We start from the raw sequence: 8,551 nt of genomic DNA on the forward strand, positions 1-8,551 counted from the left end.
CTGGTGGATAAAACAAGACTGAGCACAAGACCTTCACAGCCGTCTACACATCATAGGGGAGATCTCCTGACACCTTCTCTCCATCTACCTGATGATCCTGAGGAGCACTGGGATCTTCTTGGTTACAGTCCTGTGGAAGAAGAGGACGGGGACATCTCTCTGGTGTTGTCCTCTCACTGGACAGATCTGGAGGAAACACATACAGGGACTGAATTCATTCTCTACATACAGATAATTATAGGCCGTGTGTATTTAGTCCTGTCTATTACCTGGTGATGTGAGGGGCTGGGGAACCTCCATTATGACGTTCTTGTACAGATCTCTGTGTCCTTCTAAATACTCCCACTCCTCCATGGAGAAATAGACAGCGACATCCTGACACCTTACAGGAACCTGACACATACAATGATACCGTCATCCCCCGATCCCTTCATAGTGTTACTGTATAATGTCCCAGCATTCTCAGCAGTGTCACCTCTCCAGTCAGCAGCTCAATCATCTTGTAGAGGAGTTCTAGGATCTTCTGGTCATTGATGTCCTCATGGATCAGGGGGTGAGGTGGAGGCCCCGTGTTTGGGCTCAGGGGTCTCCCACATCCCTCAGACACAGGGTCCTGACAGCGATCACTAGAGGTCTTCTTCACCACTGTGTAATCCTGGTTATGGAGAGACACAGTAATAAATCTCACTACAGACATTTCCAGAGTCCTCACCTCTCCAGTTCTGTCCATCTGTTATTCCCATAGATAAGAATGATGTAATGTGACGTCATCAGAATCTCTCACCTCTCCAGTGAGACGGAAGAGGATCTCTAGGGTGAGGTGTAACATCCTCTCCGCCATCTTGTCTCTGTCCATATCCATCCTTGATGGGTAAATCAGGAAAATTTTCTTCTGTAGAAGATTTTCACTGAGAGGATCCGATATTGTAGAGACCTGAATGAGAAGAAGATGAGCCGATGTAACATCATAAGAATCCTGTGTAATAATACAATTACTGGAGATAATAAGGGAAACATAGGAGGAGATTTATTATCTTACAGGGTTTAGTTTTCTTCCCTGACATCTACTAATAAAACCTATATATTTAGGCCACAGACAACAAGCAGTTTCCTCCTCGGAGTCGGCAGCTGAACACGTTCCTCATAGACTCATCTTCCATAATGCTAATTCTCGTCTCATTACCGACCCTGGAATCGGCATTAGCAATACTGCAGGAGATATTCATTACACGCGACATGAGAAATAACTCCTTCATGATGAGGACGACATCTTCATCTTCTACTGCGGCTCTAGAGACAGATTTGGCCAGAGTCGGTCACTGCCTCCATCCCCACCGGCCGTCTATATGAAGGTTTCCCGTCTTCCCGCACTGGAATCTTCTATCACGTTAGATCTCAGCTCTGAGTCACACACAGAAGTTTGAGGCTTTTAGAAAAGATTTTTAGTTTCCACAAACACAACGGACAGAAATGATCTGATCCCAAAGTCTCCATGTACAGTGATTTATGGGGTTTATTTCTGGCCTTAGTCTTTCCCATATTACAGGAAAAACTCCAGAAAAAGCCGATATTAACACCTTTCCTACATTAGACGTACTATTCCGTCCATGTGACCTGGGACCTAAGTCCCAAGGACGGGATAGTACGTCTAGCGTGTTCAGCTGCACTCACGGGGGGAACGCAGCTGATCGCGGCCGGGTGTCAGCTGATTATCACAGCTGACACCCGACACTATGTATCAGGGGCGGTCACGGACCGCCCCCGACACGTTAACTCCTGGCACACTGCGATCAAACACGTTCGCAGTGTAACGGGGGTTTAGGGATGCATCGGCAAGGAGGCTCCCTCCGTGCTTCCCTGAGACCCCCACAGCAGCGCGATGTGCATCACTGCTGCGGGGGCCTCCTTCCCTGCAGGTCCCCGAATCCAAAATGGCGGCGGGGACCTTCGGGGCCTGCAGGGAGGCGGCTTTCTCATGCCTGCAAAGCGCCAGCATGAGGAAGACTGCAGCACTGTCTGTGACAGATCGCTGATCTCTCACAACGATCTGTGATGTGACAGATCAGCGATCTGTCACATGACATTTATGTCCCCCCTGGGACAATGTAATAAAGTTAAAAAAAAGTTTAAAAATAATTTATAAAAAAATCACTAAATAAATTTAAAAAAAATATATATATATATATTCCCTAATAAATTCATTTTTTGAAAAAAAATAAAAATAAAAGTACACATATTTGGTATCGCTGCATCCGTAACTACCCGCCCTATAAAACTGTCCCACTAATTAACCCCTTTGTTGAACCTCTTAAAAAATAAAAATAAAAAACGAAGCAAAAAATAATGCTTTATCATCATACCGCCGAACAAGAAGTGCAATAACGCGCGATCAAAAAGACGGATATAAATAACCATGGTACCGCTGAAAACATCATCTTGTCCCGCAAAAAACGAGCCGCCATACAGCATCATCAGCAAAAAAATATAAAAGTTATAAAAGTTATAGCTCACAGAATAATTATTTTTTATATAAAATTGTTTTCAGTGCATAAAAGCGCCAAAACATAAAAAAAGAGATAAATGAGGTATCACTGTAACCGTACTGACCCGAAGAATAAAACTGCTTTATCAATTTTACCGCACGCGGAACGGTGCAAACGCACCCCCCAAAAGAAATTCAGGAAACGCTGGTTTTTGTTCATTCTGTGTCCCAAAAATCGGAATAAAAAGCGATCAAAAAATGTCACATGCCCGAAAATGGTACCAATAAAAATATCAACTCGTCCCGCAAAACATAAGACCTCACATGACTCAGTGGGTCAAAATATGGAAAAATTATAGCTCTCAATATGTGGTGATGCAAAAACTATTTTTACAATAAAAAGCGTCTTTTAGCGTGTGACAGCCGCCAAATATAAAAACCGCCATAAATAGTAAATCAAACCCCCCGTTATCACCCCCTTACTTAGGGAAAAATAATAAAATAAAAAAAAAATATTTCCATTTTCCCATTAGGGCTAGGGTTATGGTTAGGGGTGTGTTGGGGTTAGGGATGAAGTTAGAATAGGGGGGTTTCCACTGTTTAGGTACATCAGGGGCTCTCCAAACGTGACACTGCGTCCGATCTGAATTCCAGCCAATTTTGCATTGAAAAAGTCAAACAGCGCTCCTTCCCTTCTGAGTTCTGCCATGCGCCGAAACAGTGGTACCCCCACATATCAGGTATCAGCGTACTCAGGACAAATTGCACAATAACTTTTGCAGTCTAATTTCTCCTGTTACCCTTGGTAAAATAAAAAAAAATGGACCTGAAGTAATTTTTTTGTGAAAAAAAGTTAAATGTTCTTTTTTTTTAAAAAATATTTAATAAATTCCTGTTAAACACCTGAAGGGTTAATAAACTTCTTGAATGTGGTTTTGAGCACCTTGAGGGGTGCAGTTTTTAGAATGGTGTCACTTTTGGGTATTTTCTATCATATAGACCCCTCAAAGTGGCTTCAGATGTGATGTGGTCCGTAAAAATAAAATGGTGTTGTAGAAAATGAGAAATCGCTGGTCAAATTTAACCCTTATAACTTCCTAACTAAAAAAAATTTTGATTCCCAAATTGTGCTGATGTAAAGTAAACATGTGGGAAATGTTATTTATCAAGTTTTTTGTGTGCCGTATCTCTGTGATTTAAGAGCATAAAAATTCAAAGTTAGAAAATTGCGAAATTTTCAAAATTTTCGCCAAATTTCCGCTTTTTTCACAAATAAACACAAGTTATATGAATGAAATTTTACCACAAATATGAAGTGCAATATGTCATGAGAAAACAATGTCAGAATCACCGGGATCCATGGAAGCGTTCCAGAGTTATTACCTCATAAAGGGACAGTGGTCAGAATTGTAAAAATTGGCCTGGTCATGAACGTGCAAACCACCCTTGGGGGAAAGGGGTTAAAATGTTTCTAAAGAAAAATTGGCTCCAACAATTCTTGTAAGAAGAAAAAAATAAGCAAAAAGCATTAGACACATGTGCACACACTGCGGATTGGTCTGCGGATTCTTACCTGCGGTTTTGCCACCTGGACAATGGAATAGGTGGCAAACCGCAGCAGAGTCCTCAGAAACCATTGACATGTCAATTCTTTCTGCGGATTCAAAACCGCAGCTTTTCCGCAGTTAAAAATCTGCAGCATCTGCACAGCAGAATGTAAATCCCATAGGATAACATGCTACTGTCCACTGTCTGCAGAACTGCTGCAGATCCGCAGCGGCCAAAACCGCAGCAAAAACCGCAGCAAAAACCGCAGAGTGTGCACATAGCCTGAGGCTTCAACAAAAACCCTGAACATTTATTAAAAAGAAATGAATCTTTTTGTGCCCCAGAACATAGATGTACACCGCAGGGACGGCACAGGTGAGGCTGCAACAAAAACCCTGACAGTTTAACCACTTGCTGCTGTGAAAAGCAAATATGACATCTAAGAAGGTGTGACAGAGTTTGGCTGAATGCCCCCCGCCTCCAAGTACTCGATAGTATGGGGCAGCCTAGTTACTGCGATACTTACATGCCTAATAATGGGGTCTGGGCTGCAATGTATGAAGGTCTATTAGGCCGGGCCAGAGGCAGCGTCCAATAAGTTACCTTATAACGCCCCCATACACATTACACTAAAGTTCCATGAAAGCACTGATTTCGGGGGGTTTGGCCGACCATATAATGTATTTGGGGGCCTCCTGACAGATGATGTCAGGACAGAGAAGGATCTGACATCCTGAATTTCAGAGGATAATCCGTTTGTTCTTCCTGTAGATAATCCTCCTCTAGAGGAGTCTGGAGGCGACTCTCTCATACAGACCACAGGAAAGCTGGAATATTTGTGTGTATGGGGGAGTCGGGAGAGATCGCCGTCTGCCAAATGACCGTTCAGCCAACTCTGATCTCATGTGTATGGGGCCGTTAGTATTACACTGACAGGCAGTGATGATACACGGCACTACAGTAGTACAGGGCATCACCGGAGCCATCAGAGGCTTGTATGTTGTATGATCGCACTGATCAGAGGGGTTTAAAAAGGTTTAAAGTGGAAAAAATATCACAGTTTCAGCAACAAGAAATATCCATCACTATATGGAAAGCAGAGTCACTGCACAATGTTAGTTACGTCACGTCCATAACTACTTTATTATACTCTATTATCCTGTACACAGTGGAGTAGATAGAAATCACAGATCCCACAGCAATAGCTGGAATTGGGTCCTCCAGCGTAAAGAAAAAAACCTTTATATATAAAGCTGAGTGTATGTATGTATGTATGTATGTATGTGTGTGTATCAAGCCACGCCCACTCCATATAGCAACCAATCACTAAGCATCTTTCATTTCACCACAGCTGTTTAAAAGAAGCTGAGCTGTGATTGGTTGCTATGAGCAACAATTTTCCCACTCCACAACACCTCAGCAGACACTGACCGGGTGGGAGAAATCTAGCATCCCCGGGAACATGAGCTCCCAGCCATTGTCTGGCCCCAGAAAGGAGCAGAGAGCACATGACAGAAATGAATCAACACCTCCTCTATTCCTGCCACACTCTATTGTTAGCGGCGTAGAAAATCGTTTCATCAGCGGCCGCACACAGAGCAACACTGCCAGGTTACACAACAGCACATCTCCAGGAACTCCCTGCTCAGCGCCACCCAGCTTGGGACTATGGGATGGAGGATGTGTGATGGGTATATGGGCACGGGCCTATGGGATGGAGGATGTGTGATGGGTATATGGGCACTGAACTATTGGATGGAGGATATGTATGATGGGTATATGGGCACGGGACTATGGGATGGAGGATATGTATGATGGGCATATGGGCACTGGACTATGTATGATGGGTATATGGGCATGGGGCTATGGGCAGGAGGAAATGTATGATGGGTATATGGGCATTGGACTATGGGATGGAGGATGTGTATGATGGGTATATGGGCACGGGACTATGGGATGGAGGATGTGTGATGGGTATTTGGGCACTGGACTATAGGATGGATGATATGTATGATGGGTATATGGACATTGGACTCTGGGATGGAGGATGTGTGATCGGTGTATGGGCACAGGACTAAAGGATGGAGCATGTGTGATGGGTATAGGGGCACTGGACTATGAGATGGAGTCTATGTGTAATGGGTATATGGACACGGGACTATGGGATGGAGGATGTGTGATGGGTATATGGGCACTGGACTATGGGATGGAGGATGTGTGATGGGTATATGGGCACTGGACTATGGGATGGAGGATGTGTGATGGGTATATGGGCACTGGACTATGGGATGGAGGATATGTATGATGGGTATATGGGAACTGGACTATGGGATGGAGGATGTGTGATGGGTATATGGGCACTGGACTATGGGATGGAGGATGTGTGATGGGTATATGGGCACTGGACTATGGGATGGAGGATGTGTGATGGGTATATGGGCACTGGACTATGGGATGGAGGATATGTATGATGGGTATATGGGAACTGGACTATGGGATGGAGGATGTGTGATGGGTATATGGGCACTGGACTATGGGATGGAGGATAATCATTATAATTTGCTATAACTAACCATAGTTAGTTACTATGGCGGGGCAACACCAGGCTCTTCAACTTATATATATATTTGGCAGAGTCCTATCTCCCGACTCCGCAGATTGCTGCTGTCGTTGCAGGCCCAGACCAGATGGTATGGAGACGAATGAGGGAGACCAAAGTTCAAAACTAGACTTTCCTTCACTTAACAAGACCTTGATGAGAAGTATATACATCAGATGGCAGGCACAACACTTTATGAATGCTTCTTCTGCATTATGCAGTCAGGAACTTTCCGGTGACATGCGGCAGTACATAACTTTTGTTATAAGCCACAATAGTGCAGCAAACCTGAGCTAATGACCTCTTCCTGCTCTGTGTCTCCGCTATGCTCCCTGCCTGGAATCCGAATTCTTAAGGTACTGTCACACTAAGCGATATCGCTAGCAATATCGCTATAACTTGTGACGTTATAGCGATATTGCTAGCGATATCACTGTGTCTGATACTTACCTCCGACCGCTCCCCCGCTGGTTATCGCTGATCGCGCGAGAACGTCCTGGATTGTTTCTCGTCGTCAGCTTCCTGCGGCGCTTCCTGTGGAGAGACGAGCGACGAGCGTGGAGCCGGGCGGGAGGACGCAGGACCACCGCGTCTGACAAGTAAGTAGCGACCCCCGTCCCTAGCGATGTCGCTGGTGAGATCTGCCTGTGTGGCAGCTCACTAGCGACCACTTAGCGATGCACCAGCGATCCTGTCCGCATCATATCGCTGGTTGGGATCGCTGGTGCATCGCTAAGTGTGACAGTACCTTTACTGCCATTATATCTTTGCTTTCCCTCAGAACGTACTATCCGATGTCTCCCTCCTGGCACACAACACCATATCAATTCAGGAGGACGGCAATCAGATTGACCAAAGGCCTGGATTTCTCACTTTCCATCTGACTCATCACAAGGAAATTGTTCTCCTGTGTGGCCATGAAGCTCAGTATGAGGTCTCCCACACAGTATGACGCCCCCACAGCACCTCACACAGTACTATGGCGAGAGATGAGCGAATATTTCAATGTTGGGTTTGGCTCACGTTTGCTGAATTTGCAATATTCACCGATTTAATCGCAGAACATAGCCAACCATGCACAGCACAAAAGCTGGGGTTTCCCACGCTGTGTGACAGTGTGGTAAACACCAACGTAGCACTTCTGATCGGCGGTAAAATCATCCCCGACGGTCACAGAGTCGGGGTTCCTGCGCTGTCAGAAGATAGCGTGACCACTCACTTGTGATCGGAGGTAAAAAGTTTACCTCCGGTAACTGGTGTCAGCTCTAATTCTGCCATCTCCACCGCTCTCATTACACAAGTATAAAACATATAATACTGGTGGATAAAACAAGACTGAGCACAAGACCTTCACAGCCGTCTACACATCATAGGGGAGATCTCCTGACACCTTCTCTCCATCTACCTGATGACCCTGAGGAGCACTGGGATCTTCTTGGTTACAGTCCTGTGGAAGAAGAGGACGGGGACATCTCTCTGGTGTTGTCCTCTTACTGGATAGATCTGGAGGAAACACATACAGGGACTGAATTCATTCTCTACATACAGATAATTATAGGCCGTGTGTATTTAGTCCTGTCTATTACCTGGTGATGTGAGGGGCTGAGGAACCTCCATTATGACGTTCTTGTACAGATCTCTGTGTCCTTCTAAATACTCCCACTCCTCCATGGAGAAATAGACAGCGACATCCTGACACCTTATAGGAACCTGACACATACAATGATACCGTCATCCCCAGATCCCTTCATAGTGTTACTGTATAATGTCCCAGCATTCCCAGCAGTGTCACCTCTCCAGTCAGCAGCTCCATCATCTTGTAGGTGAGTTCTAGGATCTTCTGGTCATTGATGTCCTCATGGATCAGGGGGTGAGGTGGAGGCCCCGTGATTGGGCTCAGGGGTCTTCCCCATCCCTCAGAC

At 45.1% G+C, this 8,551-nt stretch overlaps 1 long non-coding RNA gene across 1 annotated transcript; it reads right to left on the minus strand.

Moving 5' to 3' along the window:
* Positions 1 to 836: 836 nt before the first annotated feature.
* Positions 837 to 8,273, minus strand: LOC141100559 (uncharacterized). Its single transcript, XR_012234715.1, has 3 exons — positions 8,216 to 8,273; positions 8,035 to 8,132; positions 837 to 934 (listed from the first exon to the last, which is right to left on the minus strand). It is a non-coding gene; the product is annotated as an uncharacterized lncRNA (long non-coding RNA).
* Between the last annotated feature and the right edge of the window lie 278 nt (positions 8,274 to 8,551).

The sequence above is a fragment of the Dendrobates tinctorius genome, unplaced genomic scaffold (assembly GCF_039654945.1).
Source record: "Dendrobates tinctorius isolate UK_male_01 unplaced genomic scaffold, ASM3965494v1 ptg000106l, whole genome shotgun sequence".
In the NCBI taxonomy this organism is placed as follows: domain Eukaryota; kingdom Metazoa; phylum Chordata; class Amphibia; order Anura; family Dendrobatidae; genus Dendrobates; species Dendrobates tinctorius.